The sequence below is a fragment of the Oryctolagus cuniculus genome, chromosome 13 (assembly GCF_051225735.1).
Source record: "Oryctolagus cuniculus isolate XC-2025 breed Fujian yellow rabbit chromosome 13, ASM5122573v1, whole genome shotgun sequence".
In the NCBI taxonomy this organism is placed as follows: domain Eukaryota; kingdom Metazoa; phylum Chordata; class Mammalia; order Lagomorpha; family Leporidae; genus Oryctolagus; species Oryctolagus cuniculus.
In genome coordinates, this window is record NC_142879.1 from 36,758,718 (window position 1) to 36,783,684 (window position 24,967).

General features: G+C 42.2%; 1 long non-coding RNA gene across 3 annotated transcripts in view; it reads right to left on the reverse strand.

Annotated features, from left to right (window-relative positions):
• LOC127483400 (uncharacterized) overlaps positions 1-24,967 on the reverse strand; it is a 189,809-nt gene that overhangs the window by 23,374 nt on the left and 141,468 nt on the right. The window lies entirely within an intron of this gene.

The following is a 24,967-nucleotide window of genomic DNA, read 5'->3' on the forward strand; positions in this document are numbered from 1 at the left end:
GCTGTTCCACCTACCCTGTGGCCAGAGAAATGACATCACTGGATGACAAGCTCTGTGGTTTCGCCAGATTCAGCCTGAGAAGAGGCAAAACCAACAGGGACAGGAGCTCAAATGGAGAAAGGTCTCTGAGGAAAAAACTGGACGGTGGTGGGGACAAAGCAACTGAATTAAACTTGGTCACAATTACAATGTAGGATGATTGAGCATTTAGCAAGTGTCAAGCACTGTGCTAAGGTAAGGGCTTCTCTCACACAATGCTAATTAATCTTTGTAAGAATTCTATGAAGTGGGTAATGTCATTATCGTTGTTGCTTTGTTGTTCTGATGTTGCAGATGGAGCAACTGTACAAAGAGAGGGTAAGTAACTTAGCAAAGATCCCAGCGGTTGTAAGTGGAAGAGCTGGATCTAGAGCCAAGGGTCTTCACTACCACTGCCATTTATTTCACAATAGGAAATTTTTTGTCTTTTTTCCTTTTTTTCAGTTGAACTACACAGTGCATATTGGCAAATTAAGAGACCCAGTTCCTTTCTTTTATTGCTAAAGCAAAGTAAGCTTAGGATACAAACTCAGGCTGTACTGAATAAAACACAAATATTCATATACTCCTCTTCTCTTCCTCTTCCTTGCAGAGTTAATTTTCTCAAATATGGAAGCAGATGGATAGTTTCTCTTACAATGGTCTCATCAATGAGTCTTCTCAGGACCAATTCAAATCATATCCTCCCAAATAAGCCAAAAAGATTCCCCACTTCCTAAATGTGTAGGCAGCAAGCTGTTTTCCCGGGATGAAGACACAGAAGTTGCCAACCCACCAAGCTGATCTCACACACAGTCCTCACCAGCACAGGGATGGATTTTCCCCAGTGCAAACAGCATCTCCAAGTCAGAAATCCCAGAAGAAATAGAGAAATCATCAGTCCTGCCGAGGTACCACCCTGCAGACTACTCATGACACATGGGGAACCTCAGAGGTCTCAGGGACAATTACTGAGTCCCTTCCTTCTTCCCAGTATGTGACTTCTGTTAAGTAGTTACAGTAACACCAGCCTCCTGGATATCTGAGCTGCCCATCAGGGATGTTTAGATGGAAGGGCTGAATGTACCCCAGTGACCTCCAGAATCCTGAGACCCTCCTGTGATGTTGCCTATAATGAAAAATTTTTCATCACCTGTGTGTTTCTTCTGTTGGAAAAAGATGAGTGGTGTTAGTCTTTAGAGGGCACTTCAAACATCACCAATTTTAACATCTTCCCACTCTGTGCACAGAGATTCAGTGAATAACCTGGAGTTAAGCAACAGGAAATCAAGAGGATAAGAATGTCCACAAGAAGTCAAGGCCCATGAAGAAAGAGCAAGGCTTGGAGTAATCAGGACGTTCCATGCAGAACACAATCCAAGATATATCCTCTGCTCATTAACTGACTCCTTCTTATTAGGGAAAAAAAAAGAAACACAAAATTCAAAATGCCCAAAGGAATGACTGAAGTAATTGGTACACACAAAGGCTCTTAAAATTGATTTCTCTGGCAAATCAAGAAGTGAACTTTTCCTGTAGTAATGCATGCAATTTTTTCCAATATCCACTAATACCAGACAGTGCTATGTGCATGAAATATACATGAGTTCAGTGATTTTTCCAACTGAATGGAACAGGAGTAGAGACACCACTTACAGAAGAACCTGAGCTCTGCAAGTTTACAACTACAGACCTATTAAGAAATCAAGTCTTATTTCAACTTTAATGATGGCTTATAGTTCCTTTTAACTTCCAAAATAATTAAATATTTGTTTACTAGAGAGCATGGTTGCTCATCTTCAGCACTATTGACATTTTAAGCCATATGATTTCTAGTAGAGCACTGTCATCTCCCTTGTAGGATATTTATCAGTGTCCCTGGCACCTATGCCAGGAGCAATCCCACCCCAGAAGAAACAACCAGAAATATTGTCAGACACTGCCAAATGACCTCAGAGAAACAAAATTTCCTCTTATTGAGGCCATCACTATGGAATGACTTACAAATGTTCTTCAATATATAAGTATTAAGAGTACTTTATACGAAAATAAGCCTGAGGATAGACTCACAGAAAGGATGACATGGGAAAGTTTGGAGTTAGGTGTCAGGGCATAGTTCCCAACAGTGAACATTTTATGTATCAGGCTGCATTCATAGATGAAGCTGTAGGGTCCCCAGCTCTGATAACCTGGTCAAGGTGCTTCCTGAAGACAGGAAGATGGCAAACAGGATTTCCCTAGGCCCTTTAGCTCCAGGAGTCTATGACCGATAACTTAAGAGGTAAGAACAGTCTACCTAGTTAAGTAGTCTGACTGAGATTTCTACATCTTAAGGGGTTTCAAAAAGGATACACAGACAACAGGAAAATGAAAGCAAGTGAGAGATAAATGAAAACATCTGCTAGGCCTATGACATAGGCCATTTGAAAGAAGGCAGCAGAAGTGAGACAGACACACACGAGCACACAGGTGACTGGCAGGCAGATCAAGAGATGGGCCATCATCCAGAGTACTCTGCATGAGCACAGGGGGCTGCTCTATCACTCACTACACAGAGAGTCTAGGCCATGAGGGCTGGTTCTGCACATTGTGAAGCTCAGGCCAAACATCCATAGCCCCTTGCTTGTGTGGCTGAGGCAGAATCCAAATGCTAAAAGGCTAAGTCAATTCTTTTTCCCCAGCAGTGCACTGCAAGGCAAATCCAGGCCATCTGTTTCTGCGTGGCCAACTCTACAGCCACAGTATTGCTTTAGGGAGATGTAGCTTCCATCCAGATAATTACATGAAATTTTTCATGTGCCAATTTAAGATTTTTATGTCTTTGGGGAGGTTTTTGTTTTTGGTTCATTGGTTATTTTAAAATAACCAAATCTGGGTTCTCTTGGAGAAAGCAATCCAAGTAATCAGGATGATAAACCAGAGATGCCAAGCCTGGCAGCAGACATTCTCTAATCTTCTGAACTTCTCATATGAAGGGAATGGAATGAAACACTGCCGGCATTCAAGGGGAGTGCCTCAGCCACATGCCACCATCCGTCCCACCGAGCAGTGTAGATGGAGTATAGACGGTAAGTTCCACATTCATCTTACTGCTCACTTTGTCTCTATGAAGGCAAAAGCAGCAACAAGGGGGACTGTGGCTCTTGTTTAAATTATTTTTTTCTTTTTTTAAAGGTTTATTTTATTTATTTGAAAGACAGAGTTACATAGAGGTATGGCCAGAGAGAGAGAGAGAGAGAGATGTCTTCCATCCACTGGTTCACTCCCCAGATGGCCACAATGGCCAGAGCCGTGCCAATCCAAAGCCAGGGGCCAGGAGCTTCCTCCAGGTCTCCCACATAGGTGCAGGGGCCCAAGGACTTGGGCCATCTTTTAATGCTTTCCCAGGCCACATCATGGAGCTGGATCAGAAGTGGAGCAGCCAGGACTTGAACCAGTGCCCATATACAATGTCAGTGCTGCAGGGCAGGGCTTTAACCCACTGCACCACAGCGCCAGCCCCTGGTTTAAATTCTGATCAAAAAGAAATCAGAATGTAGAAGTGGCAAGGAACTTACAAAAAGTAAAGCTTATCTCCTGAGAATTTGTAATAGCAAAAGATGAAACAAAGCAAACAAATGTCTCCTCGATTAGACAAGTCAGCAGTTGATCTTGTTCATTGCTATTTCTGTAGTTTGTTATAAAATACCTGACATAGAATAGCACTCGGTAACTACATATTTACTGATGGGTCTACAAGTTTCCTAGGCTCTAAAAAATAAATTGAACAGAAATTATGAATATGATTTTATAATTGAAAATCAGTTATTTTTCAAAAATAAAAATTACTCAGAAGTAAAATTGTGATCATGTTATCTATAATAATTTTTAAAAAGGAAAAGAGAAACATCAGTTAAGATGCATTAAGCTATAAATAACACAAAGCTCAACTAACAATGACTTAAGTTTAAAGGATGTTTGTTATTTATCATAAGAAATCTGCAAATGAGTGATGCCAGGGTTGACTCACAAGCTATCACATAAGGACAGAGGGTTAATATATCTGTGATTCTCTTGAGCATCCCTCAGTGTCATATGATGGTTGCCATAGCTCCATGCATCACATCCTCACACATCTAAAGGCAGAAATCAGGGAACTGGCCAGATCAGCAAGAGGAAGAAACATCCTTGTGATCCTCCTTCCTTTTATCAACAACAAAAGACCTTTCCCAGAAGTCCACAAGCAGAAGTTCCCTTCTGTCTTGTTGAGGAGAGAGAGCTCACACGGCTACTCTTACTAGACAGTAGACAGGCTGAATCTCTGTCTACTGTGGGAGCAAATATGGGAGATGGAGGCTGGAGATGGATCTTCATAACCAGTACTTCCTGCCTCATACATATGTAAGTGAATAAAGTTTCATCACTCCCTCTGGAAAGATCAGACTTTTTTCTCAGAAACTTTTAATTTAAGGTATTTAAACTTCATGCATTTCATAAATATAAATTTAGGAACATAATGACTCTTCCCACTTGCACTCCCGCCTTCTTCCTCTGCCTTTTCCTATTCTCATTCTTATATTTTACTAAAATCTAATTGCAATTAACTTTATACACATAAAATTAACCCTACACTAATTATAGAGTTCAATAAATAGTATAGTTTTAAAAAAATAAAAAACCTATTCCTAAACAGTCAAGACAATAGAAGGAACATTCCTCAACAAAATCAAGGCAATTTATGACAAACCCACAGCCAGCATCCTATTGAATGGAGAAAAGCTGGAAGCATTTCCCCTAAGATCCGGAACCAGACAAACGTGCCCACTCTCACAGTGCTATTCAAAATAGTCCTGGAAGTTTTAGCCAGAGCCATCATGCAGGAAAAAGAAATCAAAGGTTACAAATTGGAAAGTAGGAAGGCAAACTATCCATATTTGCAGACGACATGATTATATATATATAGGGGATACAAAAGACTCCACTAAGAGACTATGGGAACTCAAAAAAGACTTTGGTAAAGTAGCTGGATATAAAATTAACATCCAAAAGTCAATAGCTTTTGTTTACACAGTCAATGCCATAGCTGAGAAAGAACTTCTAAGATCAATCCCATTCACAATAGCCAAAAAAGAATTAAATTCCTTGGAAGAAATTAAACCAAGGAAGTGACAGATCTTTATGATGAAAATTATAAAACATTAAAGAAATAAATAGATGAAGACATTTAAAAAAGGAAAAATCTTCCATGTTCATGGGTTGGAAGAATCAACATCATCAAAATGTCCATACAACCAAAAGCAATTTACATATTCAATGCAATTCCAATAAAAATACCAATGACATTCTTCACAGATCTACAAAAATATGATGCTAAAATTCATGTGGAAACACAAGGGACCCCCAATAGCTAAAGCAATCTTATACAACAAAAACAAAGCCAGAGGCATCACAATACCTGATTTCAAGACATACAACAGGGTAGTTATAATCAAAACAGCCTGGTACTTGTTCAAAAACAGATGGATACCAAAGGTCAGACTTCTAAGGAGTCTGGCACATAATAAGCACCACTGGGATATAGTATAAAGAGATTGAATTTAGATTTTAAAACCTGGGCTTATATTGAATGAGGTCCTCACCTAGTCAATCTTAGCTTCTTTTATGTAAGAGGAAGCCAATTATAAGCAAAGCACAAAATTAGGTTATATTTATTATTTTTTAAAGGAAAAATAAAAAGGGCAGTGGTAACCTATGAAAACTAGAACTCAGAGTTAGCCAACATTTGAAAAAATATATTTATAGAGATTATTAAATGTACTTTTGAAAAATTCAGTCACAATATTCTACCATATTTTGCTTTTAAAGACTTACTTACTTGTTTATGTAAAAGGCAGAGAGACAGAAAGATAGAGGGAGAAAGAAAAAGAGAGGTCTGTTTGTTGGTTCACTCCTCAAATGACCACAGTGGTCCAGGCTAAAGCCCAGACTCCAGATGGGTGGCAGGGGACCAAGTTCTTGGGCCCTCATCTGCTGCTTTCCCAAGCACATTAGCAAGGAGCAGCAGCAGAATCAGAAGCAAAAGAGCTGGGACTCAAACCAGTACTCCAATACAGGATGTTGGAACCAAAAGCAGAGGCTTAACCCACCACACCACAACACAGGCCCCCCTATTTGGCTTATCATCTGTCCCCCAAGGATGATAATCTTGGGAATTATAGAAGAATCAACTTAACCAAAGAAAACTGCTTCCAACAATATAGTCAAACATCATTTAAAACTTCCTGATGTAGATTGAATAATATAGAAAATTATTTTTAAATGTATAGTTAAACCTGAAAGTAAATAAGAAAACTTCTCAGGAATTACAGCTGAAAAGTGGAGTGGGAAAGTGAAACTGAAGCTACTACTACCCTAGAAACAGTCTCAGATTCAGATTCAAAGAAGCTGAGAGCTTCCCTGAGTCAAGATGTAAGTCTCTAGGCTTCATGCGTTAGGACCATCACCCTCTAAGATAACATCCTCGGCCGGTGCCGCGGCTCACTAGGCTAATCCTCCACCTTGCGGCGCTGGCACACCGGGTTCTAGTCACGGTCGGGGCGCCGGATTCTGTCCTGGTTGCCCCTCTTCCAGGCCAGCTCTCTGCTGTGGCCAGGGAGTGCAGTGAAGGATGGCCAAGTCCTTGGGCCCTGCACCCCATGGGAGACCAGGAGAAGCACCTGGCTCCTGCCATCGGATCAGTGCGGTGCGCCGGCCGCAGCGCGCAGGCCGCGGCGCCCATTGGAGGGTGAACCAACGGCAAAGGAAGACCTTTCTCTCTGTCTCTCTCTCTCACTGTCCACTCTGCCTGTCAAAAAATAAAAAATAAAAAAAAATAACATCCTCAGTGACGGGAAACCAAGAAAGATCTCTCACCAGCAAAAAAAGACAAACAGGGGGCCGGCACTGTGGCACAGCGGGTTAACGCCCTGGCCTGAAGCGCCGGCATCCCATGTGGGCGCCGGTTCAAGACCTGGCTGCTCCACTTCCAATCCAGCTCTCTGCTATGGCCTGGGAAAGTAATGGAAGATGGCCCAAGTCCTTGGGCCCCTGCACCCACGTGGGAGACCCGGAAGAAACTCCTGGCTCCTGGCTTTGGATCGGCGCAACTCCGGTTGTTGCAGCCAACCAGGGAGTGAACCATCGGATGGAAGATGGTTCTCTCTGCCTCTCCTTCTCTCTGTGTAACTGTATAACTCTGACTTTCAAATAAATAAATAAATAAAATCTTAAAAAAAAGAAAACAATATATAAAAGCATGTATACAAGGGTCCATGTGCAAGAAAGGAATAACACAATAATAAGAAGGCAAATATGTAAAACAATTTTATGAAATTTCAAGAAGTGAAAAAATATAGTAATTCAAATTTAAAATAGAAATGGTGTGAAGAATCATTATGTTCCTAAATTTGTATATATGAAATACATTAATTTGTATACCTTAAATAAAAGATTATAGGTAAAAATTAAAAAAGAGGCATGAAGGATATAATGAAAAAGTCTAACACATATAGAATAGAGTTTTAAGATTTCTGAATCTCCATACTGCCTTCCATAATGGTTATACCAGTTTACATTCCCACCAACAGTGCATTAGGGTACTTTTTTCCCCCACATCCTCACAAGCATTTGTTAGTTTTTGATTTTCAGATGACAGCCATTGTAACTGGGGTGAGGTGAAACCTCAGTGTGGTTTTTATTCATATTTCCCTGATAGCTAATGATCCTGAGCATCTTTTCACGTGTTTGTTTCATCCTTTGAAAAAGGTCTCCTTGGCCAGCGCCACGGCTCACTAGGCTAATCCTCCGCCTGCGGCGCCGGCACACCGGGTTCTAGTCCCAGTCGGGGCGCCAGATTCTGTCCCAGTTGCTCCTCTTCCAGTCCAGCTTTCTGCTGTGGCCTGGGAAGGCAGTGGAAGATGGCCGAGGTTCTTGGGCCCTGTACCTGCATGGGAGACCAGGAGGAAGCACCTGACTCCTGGCTTAAGATCGGCACAGCGCGCCGGCCATAGCAGCCATTTGGGGGGTGAATCGATGGAAAAAGGAAGACATTTCTCTCTGTCTCTCTCTTTCTCTCACTAACTCTGCCTGTCAAAAAAAAGAAAAAGGTCCCCCCATATTCTTAGCCCATTTCTTAACTGAACTGCTTGTTTTGTTGTTGTTGAGTTTCTTGAGCTCCTTATATATCCTGGATATCAATATTTTATCAGTTGCACAGTTTGCAAATATTTTTCCTATTCTGTTGGTTGTCTCTTTGTTGAGCATTTCCTTTGCTGTGGCGCAGCAGGTTAAAGCCCTAGCCTGAAGTGCCAGCATCCCATATGGGTGCCAGTTCTAGTCCCGGCTGCTCCTCTTTGGATTCAGCTCTCGGCTATGGTCTGGGATAGCAGTAGAAGATGGCCCAAGTCCTTAAGCCTCTGCACCCATGTGGGAGACCCAGAGGAAGCTCCTGGCTCCTGGCTTTGGATCGGCACAGCTCCGGCTGTTGTGGCCATCTGGGGAGTGAACCAGCGGATGGAAGACCTCTCTCTCTGTCTCTACCTCTCTGTAACTCTGTCTTTCAAATAAATAAAATAAAAATCTTTTTAAAAAAAGAAATTATCAAGGAACCTAAACTTGGTAAGGAGTGGAGAGAGGATAGGAAGTGGATGGGGGCAGAGAGGCAATGAAAAGAAATTCAGATCCATTTGTTGGAGGTTCTTACAGCCTTGCAGAATTACTGGAGTTCAGGGCTCTCAGGGAGGGGAAGATGAAAGATAAGATAGTGTTAACAAAACTGAAAATACATGCAACTGAGGTTATGGGGCATAACAAACAGGTGCTTGTGAAGAGGCATCAAAGTATTTGAGAAACTAAGCTGTAGTCTGGAAACAGACATTTTCTGTCTTATTTTAGACATATTGTTTTAAAATTACAGGAAGAAAATCTTCAGGCCTGTGGGAGTGTTCTATAAAAGGAGCGATGGTACAAAGATGTCCACAAAAGCAGTGAGATTTCTAGAATTATTCAAGCAGAGGCTGAATAACCACCCTGTTTCTTCTGAGACATAAGAAAGTTCCTGTACTAAATGTATCAAATATGATAAGAAAACCATCCTGATCAAAGCTTCTTTCTATTTCCTAAAAATGCTGTTTTATTGTAAACCATCTAAAGGTCAGTACACAATAGTGTGACCACATTAGCTGTGGGGGGCTGTCATGCCTGCCCCAGGTCCCCTCCATCTTTGTGAGGATAGAACCCCAGAAGTTTTGCAAACATCCACCTAAGCAACTTTTTTATTTTTTATTTTTTATTAATATAAAGAAAAGAGATTTCATGTAGTTCACAGACACAATTCTAAGAATATAATGGAATGTCTATCCATCCATCCCTTTCTCTGGCCCTTCTTCCTCCTTCCTTTCTTTTTTTACTTTTTTATGGTAGCATATTTTTGATGTACTTTATAATCACAGCTGTAATACTCCACTAAATGAAGAGTTCAATAACTAAAAAGTAGAAAGACCACTGTTCAGCAGGAATATAGACCAGGACTATAAACAATAATCAAATCCTACAATGTCAAGTTCACTCGTACACATTAAGGGGGTTTTTTGTACTCGTGACTTTTTCCTGAGAGCATCGCCAAACAATAGAGGGTAAAGATTGAGCATCCAATCCAAACGCACTTGATTGGTTTCCATTGATTTCTTGCTCTGAGATCCACCAACAATGCTCTCCTCAGAGCTTCCACACACCACTTCCTTTTCCTTATTTGGCCTCTTACACCACCTGGAAAGCCAGCTCCTTTTCCTCCTGCTTTCTGCCCTACCTTCAAATCAATCCAAAACCAGCTTTTCTGTGAGGCCTTCTCAGATTGTCCCCAGCCCCTTGCCAGTCCAGAATTGTCTGAATTGTCTCTTTTCTCTTCCATTTATTATAACACATTTCATACACTGTTGGAGAAAAAGAAATCATTCTCCCCCATCCTCTTACATTTCTAAAGGATTTCTACTCAAGAACCCTTTCCCCCATATAAAGGCTTATTACAAAAGCCAATTCCAAACCCTAATGGCTCATCCACAGGACAAAAAGAGTTGCATGCCAACTGGTTGAAGTCAGGCATTCAGTAGTCTTTGTTCTACTAGGAGGAATGTTAACTCTTCTGCCAAAATGGAACAAGGTCAACTATTGCAGTGGGGTAGTGTTGGTGATGGTTTTTACTTCCTGTGGTCAGTGACTGATTCTTCTTCTGTCCCCATTCAGTATGTACATGTGGAGACAGTCCACACTTCTCTAGTGTCCTTGTCCATTCAACTTATTGGTAAACCCATTTAGAATCACTTATATGGGTCTAGTCACACTGAGGTAGGAGCAATGAGTCCCACTATGACCTCAGACTTAATTGATATTCCCTAATACAATTCATCAGAAGCAATACTTATTGAGGTTATAGGCTGCTTGCCCAGAGTAATAAATCAGAACCTCATTTTCCATGCAGCTAATGTTCCTTTAATGATTTCTCTAGTCCCTGGAATCCTAGGAAAGGAGAGGTGAGGGGCAATTCATTTCTCTCCCTATACTTAGCACTACTCTGAGAAACTGATTCCTTTTAATGCACAGACACTTTAATTCAAACGAGATTTTACAATCTTTGACAGCAGGAGCATCCTATACCTCTTTAGAACTCCTCTAGCACAAACCACAGTAGCATACAGGTCATTGATATTCAAAAGACTACTTGTTAACAATATCATCTACAAGTAGATGTAAGTCCATCAGTCACTTGCCATGACCTTGTACTGCCAAATCCCCAAACCAAACTTTTCTATCAAATACAAGTATCACAGTGGTTGAGTGAAAAATGAGACTTAAGAGGATATTTGAATTCCCAGTGTGTTTCTTCTATTTTTTCCCATTGGCACAAGCAAAGAAATTTTTCATCCCCTGTCTGTGGACCTCAACACTTCAGAAACAATATAGATCTTATCTCTGCTCCATTTAATTGAACATAAAAAGCAAGGTCACTGCAGCCATTTGGTCTCTGTGCCTTGAGAGTCACTGCATAAACTCAGAGAATATTTAGCTCTCCTGTCACCTACTGCTTAGAAACAAAACAAATGACACTAATAGGTCTTTAATCTTCTCATTAAGGCAGCATATGGGCTGGAGTTTGTGACAGCACTGCAATGAGTGTGAGAAAAATAAAAATCATGGTTCTTTAAAATAATACTTAGGACAGTAAGAATGCTGCAAACACTATTCTCTCTTTCCCATACATATAAAACTATTATCACTAAGAAAAAGGAAAAAAATTCTCCTACCATATTTTGACTTTTTTTGCTTTGTTATAAGCCCATCTTTATTATCAACTACTGTTATTACATAAAGTAAGGATAATTATATGGACGGAGAAATGAGGACTATGTTGAACTATGAAACAAATGAACCAAGGTCAAATGGACTGTCCAGGCCTACCCAGTGCCCTCTGAACATAGCCTCAGTTATAAGCGGCTCTTACCAGAAAAGCCCAGGCATCTAGCAAACACTGACAGTTCCCATGTAAATGTAAGCAGCCCAGGAGACAGAATGTAAAGCGCCCCATAAGATGTCCTGACTCACTTTCCTCCTTAATACTTTAGAACACCCACTAACACCACTGGATAACATTATTAACAAGTAGTTCATTGAATATCAATGCTCTGACTCACTTATCTGTAAGGTACTATACAAAAAGCATTGAGGATATGAAAACTGGCCTCTTGCCTTGCTTGTTCTTAAATTCATTTAACTTCTCTGCTTAAATTGCCACTTTTTAGCACAAGTCAGAAATCAATAAAGCCAACACAATTAAATAAGGAAACCCATTCTGCAGTGGTCTTGAATTTCCATGGGCAGGGCCTTCAATGTCTTGACCAAAAAAATCAACCTGATAACTATCACTTATGTGCAATTATTGAACATCAACTTTGTGCCAGGTTCTGTAAGTCTCAGGTTTGAGGACACGGAGATGGATGTCCCACACCTTGATGAAGAAACCACCTAGCAGAAAAGACAGAAGTAATCATGAAATGAGTGCTATGATCAATATAAAGAGAGGTATAAAGAGGGAGTAGATTAAATGGATTGATGATACATGGCTCAGAAAGCTTTCAGGGTTGCTCCAACAAAAATTAAAAGCTCACAAGACTCCTAGAGGTCTCAAGAATATCTTAAGACTCTAACAATGACATCATTGATCTATCTTTTGTTTCATTCCTCAGGAAGATGGGGAAATGAAAGCAGAGAAGATGATTTTCCATGGAACACAAAGGAATTGCCAGCCAGGACCTGTGATCTGTGACACCACCTTTCCCCCTAGCAACTTAAATCCCCACCACCTTCTCCCGATCTCTAACCACATAGGCCACTTTCACATCCCTGGGTTTATCTCCTAAACCATTAACTCAGGGATAATCCAAGCTCATTTCACTGGGGCATACAGATCTTAATCCATCACCGCAGAATTCAGTGAATCGAGGTTCAAATATAATTGTACTCCAAAATCAGTATCTTTTACATCTACATGCTAATGAAAATATTTAATGCAGATGCTCAATTTATGATGGAGTCATATCCTGATAAGCCTATTAAAAGTTAAAAGTTAAATGGAAAATGCATTTACTATGCCTAACCTGGGGAGTATTGTGGTACAGCAAGTTCCACTACTTAAAATACCCACATCCCACACCTGAGTGCCTGTTTCAAGTTCTAGCTACTCTGCTTATAACCCAGCATCCTGCTGATGAACCTGGGAAGCAGTGGATAATGGTCCAAATACTTGAATCCCTGCCACCCATCTGGGAGACCTGGAGGGAGTACCTGGCTCCTGGCTTCAGCTGGGCCCAGTCCTGGCTGTTGCAGGCATTTGGAAAGTGAACCAATGGATAGAAAATCAATTAATTCCCCCATCTCTCATTCTTCTTTCTTTCCCTTCCTTTCCCTCACTCTTTCTGTCTCTATCACTCTGTTTTCTCAAAAAAATTATAAAATATTTTTAAATACACCTAATCTATCAAGCACCACAGCTGGACAACACAGTAGAGTATCAATTGTTTGCACTCAGGATGGCATGGCCAGCTGGGAGCTGAGGGTTACTACCACTGCCCAGCATTGCAAATTAGCATAGGATGGCATATTGCTGTGCCAGAAAAAAAAAAAGATCAAAATTCAAAATATGAAGTACAGCTTCTATTGAATGGCTATCACTTTCATGCCATCATAAAGTTGAAAAATCATACATAGAACTATCGTTAAGTCAGAGCTATCTGTATATCAAGTCTTGCTAAGCACTTACAACACAACCTCTTATTTAAACTTTACATCCACTCAAAGACAGGCTCTATGATTATCTCAATTTTACGATTAGGGAAATAGAAACTTACAGAGTGTTCTGATATCCTGCTGCCACATGACAAATCATCCCCAAAACATCACAGCTTAAAACAGTAATTTCTTTTCATGCTTATGTGAGTTGACTAGGGCTCAGTTGGGCAGCTTTCTCTTGCAGTCTGTCAGGCAGGTGCAATCAGATGCCAGGAGGACTAACAATTTATTTGACACTTTGATATGGCCTTCTTGTGCCTCTGCATGCCCTCTATCTCCAGCATGGTACTCAAATTTCCTACACAATAACTCGGGCCCCAAAAGATGGAGGCAGATACTGCTAATCCTTTGTAGACCTGGAACTGTCTTAGCAGTATTTCAAATATGTTGGTAGAAGCAGTTTCAGGACAGCCCAGATGCAAGAGCATACAAAATAGACTCCACCTCTTGATAGGAGACTGTAAAAGAGAATGTGGTCATCATTAATCTGCCACAAAGAAATTATCTGAATCACCCAGCAAATAATTGCCTTACCTGAGACTCTATCCAGTGCATCTGCAGACCCCTATCTGTGGGTACAGGAACCTAAGACTCCAGATCCTGGAGTTTAGAGTTCCTTGGACACTAACACAGAGAGTTCTGGTCTTTTTTTTTTTTTTTTTTTTTTACAGGCAGAGTGGACAGTGAGAGAGAGAGAGAGAGAGACAGAGAAAGGTCTTCCTTTGCCGTTGGTTCACCCTCCAATGGCTGCTGCAGCTGGCGCGCTGCAGCCCGTGCACCGCGCTGATCCGAAGCCAGGAGCCAGGTGCTTCTCCTGGTCTCCCAAGCACTTGGGCCATCCTCCACTGCACTCCCTGGCCACGGCAGAGAGCTGGCCTGGAAGAGGGGCAACCAGGACAGAATCCGGCGCCCCGACCGTGACTAGAACCCAGTGTGCCGGCACCGCTAGACAGAGGATTAGCCTATTGAGCCGCGGCGCCGGCCGAGTTCTGGTCTTACAAAATATGATCACAAGTGCCCAAGATCTCTTGTCTGAACTTTTGAATATGCCAGAGACAAGACAGAGGAAAATCCAAAGAACAACCACAGCATTTTATTAAAGTACCAGGTTTCAGGCCAGGCCATGCACAGAAATCACCTAATGGCCTTTCCTGAACAACACTGAGGGTAGGAGTGAGCAGCACTGGGATCTGGGGTCCCTCGTGGGGCTCTCAGGGAATGTACACTATTACCTAGGAAGCAGTACGTAGCAATGATCAAATTGGCAATGCTTCTAAAATTTTGTTAGGAGAGAGTTTGGGAAATAGAGGGTGGGATAACAGGAAAATAAAGGCTAGAAATGTTATCTCTGAAAGAAGATGTGGGGAACAGGAGATGCACAGGGCAGAGGACTGAGGGTGTTGAGGGGACATCATGCTCTGTCCCAACAGGGACGATCAAGGTCTCCAAAAAGACCTTGAAGGGGGAAGATTCTAAAAGTTCCTTGTTGTCTGCTCCAGGACAACTGGTCCTGGTCATTGTTCCTAAAATCAGTTTAACTTATTGGCAACAGCCAGATTCCTAGGCATCTCACCCAGGAATGAGGCCCACCTTTTCAATCACCTTTCTTCCTTGCCAGTGTGCACCATCACTTCTTCCTTATCCCTCTAAATCCAACTTCTCTGTAGCACTGATTTCCATTAGAGCTTCAGCCAGCTCTGGGCTGCAGGAATGCATTGCCTCCTGAAGGAACCCTCCGTCCATTTATGGCCATGACTAGAAATGCACAAATTGCCACACACATTTTCATTTGCTCAAGGCGGCTGTTTTTATGAGCAGTGGTGAAAACAAAATTCCATTATGTCTAAGTTAATTCCTCTGCAGCACATCGATAGTTGCTCCTTGGAGGCAGTGCATTACCCAGCTGCAACCAGTAGCTTAGAGGGCTGACAGAAACTTTGGTGATGCATTCACTGCTAGGGTCATAGGAATAACCAATTCTTCTATTTACCTGGGGCTGCCTCATATGGATCAATCCCAAAATGTGTCATTATCATCCTATACATCATTCATCCATCAGTAGAGTGCCTATTTGGTAATCTCAGCCAGCACCCTCATGCCTCTATTTAAGGCCAAGGAATGTGACCAGAGGGTCAGCTCACACAGAGCTAATCAACTCTGACTCACCTCCCTTTTGTTTGTCAGTTGAGTCTCCCCAGAATTCGATTTGGTCAGGGACCTCACAGTTGCTTCCCATGGGCAAAGGCAGCTGGCATAGTCCCACAAGGTAACCATTACAGCCACTTACCTCTGCAGGAGAGGAAGGCAAGTGTGGATTAATTTGCTGATATGGCTTCCTATGGATTAAGTATTGGGGAGGAACATTATCTTGTCTTTTCCTGCTTGCCCAATACGAAAGTAGAGAGGGAAGTATAATAGGAACTTGAAAAGAGAGAAAGAGGGTTACACCACAAAAGGGAGAAAGGACACAGAAGAGAGGGCTACGGATGCTTCATCTACTTCTCAACAAAGGGAAAGGTACTCCTACTAATTAGAGAATGCAGGGAAATGCATAACACAGAGGTTTCCTCTTGGGTTGAGAAATATGAGAAATTAAAGACTGAGGAGAAGAGGCCGGCACTGTGACACAGTAGGTAAGCTTCCACCTGCAGGGCTGGCATCATATATGGGTGCCAGGTTCAAGTCCTGGCTGTTCCTCTTCTGTTCCAGCTCCCTGCTAATGAATTGGGAAAGCACTAAAAGATGGCCAAAGTGCTTGGGCCCCTGCACTCATGTGGGAGACCCAAAAGAAGCACCTGGCTCCTAGTTTCACATCAGTCCAGCCCCGACCATTGTGGCCATCTGGGAAGTAAACCAGCAGATGGACAACCTCTCTCTCTGTCTGTCTCTGTCTCTCTGTGTCTGTAACTCTGCCTCTCAAATAAATACATAAATCTTTATTTTAAAAAAGATTAAGGGCCTGCACCACAGCTTACTTGGCTAATCCTCCTCCTGCAGCGCCGGCACCTCATGTTCTAGTCCCAGTTGGGGCGCCAGATTCTGTCCCTGTCACTCCTCTTCCAGTCCAGCTCTCTTCTGTGGCCCATGAGTGCAGTGGAGGATGGCCCAAGTGCTTGGGCCATGAACCCACATGGGAGACCAGGAGGAAGCACCTGGCTCCTGGCTTCAGATCAACGCAGCACGCCAGCTGTAGCGGCCAATTGGGGGGTGAACCAACGGAAGGAAGACCTTTCTCTCTGTTTCTCTCTCTCTCTCTCTCACTGTCTAACTCTGCCTGTCCAAAAAAAAAAAGATTGAGGAAAGAATTCAAAGTGCCTTCCACCTCCCTTCACCTTGAACTTATACTCTATGAATTCATTTTGACAAAATAATTTTGACCCAGCAATAGCTATACCTGCTTATCTTACCACTTAAGGAGACTCCAATGTCATTACTTTATTGTAGTGATGGAGTAAAGAATGCCAATGACATTTGTCAAGGAAGAATGACTTAAATCCATCAAAGGGAAAAACAATTTTGAGGAAAGGAATATTGCTTACTTGTTCCAAATGATCCTGATTGGCATCTATGTTGGATGAGGTCCCTAGATCATTTCTCATCTCCACATTTCTGTTTTCCTTATAAACTTGGGCAAGGTTGCCATCCCATAAATACCTATGGCCTCTAAGCCTAGTGAGACAATCAACAATGGAAGGTAAGTTACTGCATGACCTTGAAAAACTTGGGTACAGAAAATTCACTTGTTGAGAGTCAAAAAAGGAGTTTTGGAGATTCTCAGATTATTTGAAATACATCACCCAGGCTATCCATGGCCATGCCTTGCAATAATGAAAAGCAATTGATGGCAAGTAACTGAGGGTGACCTGAACTTCAGATTCTAACAAAGAGAAAGCAACATTTCCCAACAGTCACGGAAATCTAGAAGCCTTTAGGTAATTACAACGTTAAGGTTTGAGGTGTATTTTCCATGCCTGAATCATACTTCTCTCCCCTTCCCTCTGAGATTCTCTGCAGAAGGGGAGTTCTCACAGGAACAACAGCTCAGAGAACAAAGTATAGTTTGATTCAGAACTGTAAAAGAGCCTATAATGTAGAACTTCTTGTGTACAACCTAATGGGAGCACAGGCTCAGGACAAAAGAACTAAGTGGGTCACTCATCTTCCAATGTAGAATGTGACCTGTTCCTGTCAGCATGAACCACTGTAGTGAGAAACATAGCAAAATTTCATAAGAGGAACAGGACCCATTGAAAGGTTCTGGCCAGGATGTCTCCAGATACCCAATCAATCCTGCAAATTGGGGTAAAAAGTAAGTGCTGAACTAGGAAAGGAGTGAAGGGAGTATATAAGAGCAACATGGGTTTGGTGCCCTCTATTAAGAAATATTGAGGGGCCAGCACTGTGGAGTAGTGCGTAAGGCCTCTGCCTGCAGTGCCAGCATCCTATATGGGTGCCATTTCCAGTCCTGGCTGCTCCACTTCTGATCCAGCTCTCTGCAATGGCCTGGGAAAGCAGTAGAAGATGGTGCAAGTCCTTGGGCCCCTGCACCCACGTGGGAAGACCCTGAGGAAGCTCCTGGCTCCTGGCTTCAGATCGGCGCAGCTCCAGCCATTGTGACCAACTGGAGGGTGAAGCAGCGGATGGAAGACCTCTCTCTCTGCCTCTACCTCTATCTCTGTGTAACTCTGTCTTTCAAATAAATAAACAAATATTTTTAAAATGTTGAAACAGGAGGAGAAAACACAGATGTTATATAAACAAGAAATATCAAGAAAGTCACTTCCAGTGATTGCTTCACCTAAAGTGCCTTTATGAGCACAGCACAGGCAGGGAGCCCATAGGCCTAGACAAAGGACCAAAAGAGCATGACATTCCTTCCCAAATGCAAAGACAACCATCTGGTCTTGAGGTGGGTAATAACCTTCAAGTACAGAGAACAAAGCAGAGATCCCTTGCATATCAGGATCAAGGAAATGCTATCATTGTACAGGAAAAGATTGTGTCTATCTATAACTTTTGGCAGTTGGGCACTAATCATCAATCCCTAAACACAATATCCCAAAGTGTATGGTGGCAAGCAGATGTTTAATGCACCCAGAACCCATAGTCAGTTGGAGGAAAACTTTCAGCCATGGTCCAGTGCTTCATTCCACTGACTCAGGAGGATTTGATGGCTGTGGAAAATGCTGACTGCCCATTATAGGTTCAAGGGCTTGGATCATTGTCTAGCTGCCTAAGAAGGTGGGGGATGTCCTTGGGCCACACACTGTGTCCTCTGTATTATGGCCACAACAGAAATAAAGAAAAGTTGAGTAATGTAGAGGCTGTTGTCTACCACGTTTCTTCTAGTGCCTTCCTTAACCCAGAAAGGCTGTGGAATAGATAACAAAAGCAGTCTCCTCACCAGTACTACACAGCAAGCTGGAAGGAAGCCAGGAGAACTTGAAAAAGTTTTTGAAGAGAACAGCTAAAAGATAGACGTGCAACAAAATTGGGAAGAGGGGACTGAGACAGGGAGAGAATGAAAACCCTTTGATATAAGGGTCCATCTTCACAAGTGTCCAATGGTGTCCCAAGACCACTGTGAGGAGCAAGAAAAGGTGGAACAGACAATGTTCCACACCCCCACTTCAATCACAACCATTCAATTTCAGTTTATGTATGGGCTTTTATGTCCGATTTCATTTGGCAAAAGGAAGGAGTCTCTTAAACAGCACTGTTCTAGAAAAGATAAAGAATAGGAATTCCTAATATAACATGAAACAAAACTCTTGGCCTCCAACATATCCAATTATATAAATTGACTCAAGCATAACTGGAATTAGAACTGCTAGCTTCTGTCTTATTTACCCTCTCCTCTCCTTCCCACAGTTCAATAATTCAAGATCTTGTGGTCCAAAGGAAAGAATTCTGGCCTCGAACACAGGAGATGTAATGTCAGGGCTGTTGCTTTTGTTTACTAGTAGGGTAACATGCACTGATCACGGACCTCCTTGAGCTACCATTTTTTCTGCTATAAATGGACATTATGATTCACACCCTCCTGACCTCACAGAATTGTGGAGATAATTTATGTGAAAGAATTTTTCCTCTGAAAGAACATTATGCAACTCTGTTTGCTACTTCTGAATATCTTGTAGCACCTATGCATTTTCTACTTGTCAGCAGATTCCAGTATGTAGTTTAGCCAATGAGTCACTTCTTCCAATGGACCAAAACTCTGTCACCTGCAGATGGGCATGCTGCATGAATGAGCTAGACTCCTAAGCTTAAGAATTAAGTATCAGGAAGATCACAGGATATAGAATTCAGGAATTCCAATGTCTTCCACCATCCCTATGGGTGGTCTAGAGATCACATCAGCCAGAATTAGAAGGGAAGCCATCCCCAACAGTCATCTCAGAGGGATCTGCCTGGGGACCCACTGTGCATTGATTTGCAGGAGCAGCAGCCACACTGTTTTTCCTCTTGTTCTGCTCCAGGAATATGTCCCAGCGCCACTGAGAGCCACAGAGCTTGTTGTACCCTTTCCATGTAGGTTCACCACCCATGCCTTGACAGCCAAGATGATGTGCATGGAAAGCAGAACAGCCCAGAGGTCATGAGATTCAAGATGATGATAACTGGAGCAGCCATCTAGCCTAGTGGTTAATACACCTGCTTCCCACATTGAAGTACCAGGGTTTGATTCCTGGTTCTACATCCTGACTCCAGCTTCCTATCAGAGCAAACCCTGGGAGGTAGGGATGGATGGCTCAAGTAATTGGGTCCCTTCCACCCACATGGGAGACCTGGATTGAGTTTCTAGCTCCCAACTTTAACCCTAACCCAGGCCCAGGCTTTGTGGGCATTTGAGGGGTAAACTGGAAGATAGGAACTCTCGTTCTCTCTCTCTCTCTCTCTCGCTCTTTCACTCTCCTTCTCTCTCTAACAAATAAATAAATAAATAATGATGATGATGGTGGTGGTGGTGGTGATGGTGATAAGAGTGTTGCCCACGAGGTTCAAGAAGAAAAATGGATGTCTAAATTCAGCTATGATCAGAAAGGAAAAGAAATAGCCATGTTACCATACTATACTTTCAAAAGGGGGGGGGGGGACCATACATACTTGTTATATAAGCAAATACCAGAAGTGCAAGTGATCTAAATTAGCAGACTGCAGCAGCATCGCCCTGGAGCCTCTGACCCATATCTCAATCACTGGAGACCCCAGCACAAGGTTCCTCTGTCCATGAGCCATGAGTTCTTCTGATTGCTCTACAATCCATTGCAGCTGCAGAATTAACCATACAGCTGCATACAGACATAAATCAAACACAGGCATAATGCAAGGTGTTACCTTTAAATAGAGAAGTACTTTTAAATCATGTGCCTTGGGTAACTGTATAACTTTTAAATCACTGTTCTCATCTCAATTAATGACAGTGAGAAATAAACATGGCCACAGAAAGAACCAGTCTTCAGAATGTAAAACTGGAACCACATCACTGAACAGCAAGTGGGATAATAATAAAGTCAAAAAACAATCAGGTTTCAAAGGTCTGTTGTCCTTTGCATTGGTAGGATTGACTAGAGAAATGATTACATGAAACAATAAAAATTCAAAATGAAATCTGGATTTACTCATAATTATATTTGACCTTTAAATATTGCCTTGCTATTTTCATAGCACTTTACATACATTATCAAATGTGATGCTCACAAAACCCTTGGAAGCAGGCAAAAGACATTTCACTGATGGCCAAACTAAAGACCAAGGATGTTATGTGGCTTACCATTGGTCAAACAGCTGGAAAGCAACAGAGCTAGGCCTTAAGTTCAGGTCTCCAGGCTTCAAATTCAGTGTTCCACGTTACATAAGACCCACTTCTATGAAAACTAATTAAAAGCAAATAAAAGAAAGCTTCAAACGGTTCATGGAAATATAATTTTAAATTATTTTTAATTTTTATTTTATTCTCCATGAATTTTTAATATCCCCCGATAATATTTTAGAGAAAACAGTAGGTTGGCAAGCTTTTCAAAATGATATATCATAAACAAACTGGCCCAAGTTAAAGGTCAAGAAATGAAGACTCATAGTGCACTAGAAGTCATCCTCATAACATTATGTCACAAATCCACTTAAATTCCCAATTCTTACTCACCTATTTTTCCCAACTTTTTCACCCACCTTTCAGTTTCTTCAGTAGATGAAAAAGATCCATTTTACATGCCTCAGCACCAATTCTGACAGTTCCTCGTTCCCAAAGCCATGTAAGTCTCTTCCCATTTTGGAGCAGGGGTGTGTGTGTGTTGTGTTGTGTCTTTGCCCAGATGCACAGTGTTGTGAAAACATTCATACTCACAAAGGAAGCAGATTTCACCAAGTAAAATAAAAAATTGTCTTTACAAGTTAACATTCAACTTACTATCCCACCATAACAAAGAAACCAAAGCATAAATTCTGCAAAAGCTGGGTCCACTCATGAAACATGTTTTTCACCCAAGACCTGAAAGGGCTTTATAAGGCCCTAAAACGATGTATTTTGTGGCAATAAGACTTTACCAGATAATGGATCAGCAAACTGCACTGGTAGCTTGTTTCCTTTGCTTTAAGCAGGATTGGTTTTCTCAACCACACCTCTTTTCTGTTTGCAATCTGGTGCAATGTTTATCTTCCCAACTCTTAAGAAATATCATTCTTTGGTCTGGGGTGAATCACAGCCCTAACCTTTGTGAGGAAAATGGAAACTAACAACATAGGATGTCCCATTGAAGAGGAAATCTCAGACCACCCAGCCAACTACTGAAAGCCAGAGATTTTCAGTTCAGGCTGGAAAGAGACCCAGAGTCTTGTTCTATGAAAATAATATCACAATCCATCGGCATGACTCCAGCAGGTACCTCTCACTCCTTGCGGGGAATCAAGGCTAATTATATTGCCATATGGACTAACCGTGTTCAACAATTTTACAGACAGATTTTCATTCTCTGAAACAACCTGCTCTCCCCTGTTCTGAGTAGAGACCTAACTGCTTCCAGCTGCCCCCAGAATCTTTGGCGATCCCTGGAAAGAAGGAGACAGGGGCAGAGGTTTGTGAAAAGCATGGCAATGTACTGTTCTTCAAATTTGGAGTTTCTCAACAGTAGCAGTACTGATATTTTGGACTAGATACTTATCCTGAGCCATGCAGGATGTTTAGAAGCATTCTTGACTTTTACCACCTAGATATCAGAAATCTCCTTGTGATGACAATAAAAAAAAAAATCCCTCCAGACATTGTTAAATCTCCACTGCATGCAAAATCACCCCTGGTTAAGAATCACTGTCTTAGGATTTGGGGTCTGAAAGGTGAAAGTTGAATTCTGTTTCTGTTGTAATGAATCATACTATGACCTTGAAAAAATTCATTAGACCCTCTGATCTTCTTTTTTCTCACCTATCTAATGGAGTTGCAATGTTATTGGGGATTAAATGAGATAGTATATAAAGGCTTTTGCTGCATAATGGGACCCAATAAAAAACAATATTCTCTTTCATGCACTGAGGCAGCTTCCTTTGCAGAATTTTCCATAGGTCTCAGCATCACCACGCTCATATTGAACTCTAACCTTTGCTCCTGAGACCTCCAGAAAGCAAACAAGCTCTCCAGGTGTGCTCTACATCCACTGGTGGAGGCAGGAAGTCCCCTCACAGTCCAGCTGCTGCCATGCCAGCATCTGTGACTGCGACAATGAAGTTGCAGATGCTCATATATCTCAGCCGAGGAAGGGGAAGCTCTGGGTCTGACCAGAATGTTAATGTGGCTGCATTGCACCATGGACAGTATCAGCCCAAGTGAATGCTATGGCAAATCCACTGGAAGGGACAGGGAATGGGAAGATAAAGAGAATGGCTCTGAGATGTTTGATATGGCGTCACTGTAGAGACCTTGCCTCCCTTGCCATGACATGACAATTCAAGATCCTCTGCTAGGTGTTTATCAAAAACACATTATAATGAACTGTGATTGCTGAGTTACCAGTCTAGTTCCATCACTAGCGTTGGGAGGATGGGGGATAGGAACAGCATCTCATTCACACACCTACCTCATGTGCTCAAAAAAGTATCTGTCACATGGTAGTTATTCAATGGACTTGTGGGTGCTTAATAAACATACCACCATCAAAAAAAAAAAAATACCACCATTGTCTCTCCAAGCTCTCTAGCCTTTAGAATGGTAGCTGCCTTTAAAGCTCTAATATAAATAATTCAAGCCCACACCTCATAGATCCTGGGAAATGCTTTGTTTTGCAGATTTCCTCTCACCAGGTAATTTCTGAGCATCCCAAGGAACGCTAATGTGTTCCACAAACCTGTTCTGGTTGACACATAACCTCCAGGTTATTTCTTGTCATCTTTCAATTGCTTTTTATTGTTGTTATTCTCACTCCATATAATTTCAACTCAAGCGTGGACCCCAACTCCAATTTCCCAATGCATTAGTAAGAACAAGCAAATAGTATTTAACAGATCCACTATCAAAGACTTTGAGAGACAAGTGAGAACACAGATTATTTTCTTCTGCCATTGCACATGGACATTCGCAAGGTCCTCTGGCCTATGTTTGACTTTTTTTTTTTGACAGGCAGAGTGGACAGTGAGAGAGAGAGACAGAGAGAAAGGTCTTCCTTTGCCGTTGGTTCACCCTCCAATGGCCACCGCGGCCAGCGCGCTGCGGCCGGCGCACCGCGCTGATCCGATGGCAGGAGCCAGGTACTTATCCTGGTCTCCCATGTGGGTGCAGGGCCCAAGTACTTGGGCCATCCTCCACTGCACTCCCTGGCCACAGCAGAGAGCTGGCCTGGAAGAGGGGCAACCGGGACAGAATCCGGCGCCCTGACTGGGACTAGAACCTGGTGTGCCGGCGCCGCAAGGTGGAGGATTAGCCTAGTGTGCCGCGGCGCCGGCCTATGTTTGACTTCTTATCCCTACCAATTTCCCTGACAGAAATCTCAAGGTCTTCCTCTGCCCAAAGACCTGACATGGTAGGAAAATGACAGGAAGTTCTCTGTCTCAGTCTCTTTTCCTGCCCTAGGATGACTGACAATAGAAACATAATTTTCTTTAGGAACAAGGGACAGAGTTGCTCCATTCAGCCCCCAAAACAATCACTGTATATATCAATAATATCAAAAGGTGTGTGTGAGTGCATTTCATGTTAAATAAGAGCAGTGAGGGGTATCACTACTACTACTACATCACCACATACCCTACCACTACCACTACCACTACTATCAGTGCAGACCGCATAATGCTCCCAGTCCTGATACATTTCATAATCATTCCTTTACAGTATGGGACAGGAAAGTCAGGCCTACATCTCTCCTGGAAGTCTAGTAATCTCTGAACAAGTTTCTACAAGGAAGAAACAATTTCCACCATTCAACTAACATTATGAAACAGAACACTTCACATCTCAGTCTGAGTCACCCATCCAACTACTAACTAGGCTCAACCCTGCTTAACTTCTGAGATTAGGTACATTCAGGGTGATATGGCCATAGACAATCCGAGTCATCTTTATTTTAGACACTTTACTAGTGCAGATCTTTCCCAATACATTGGG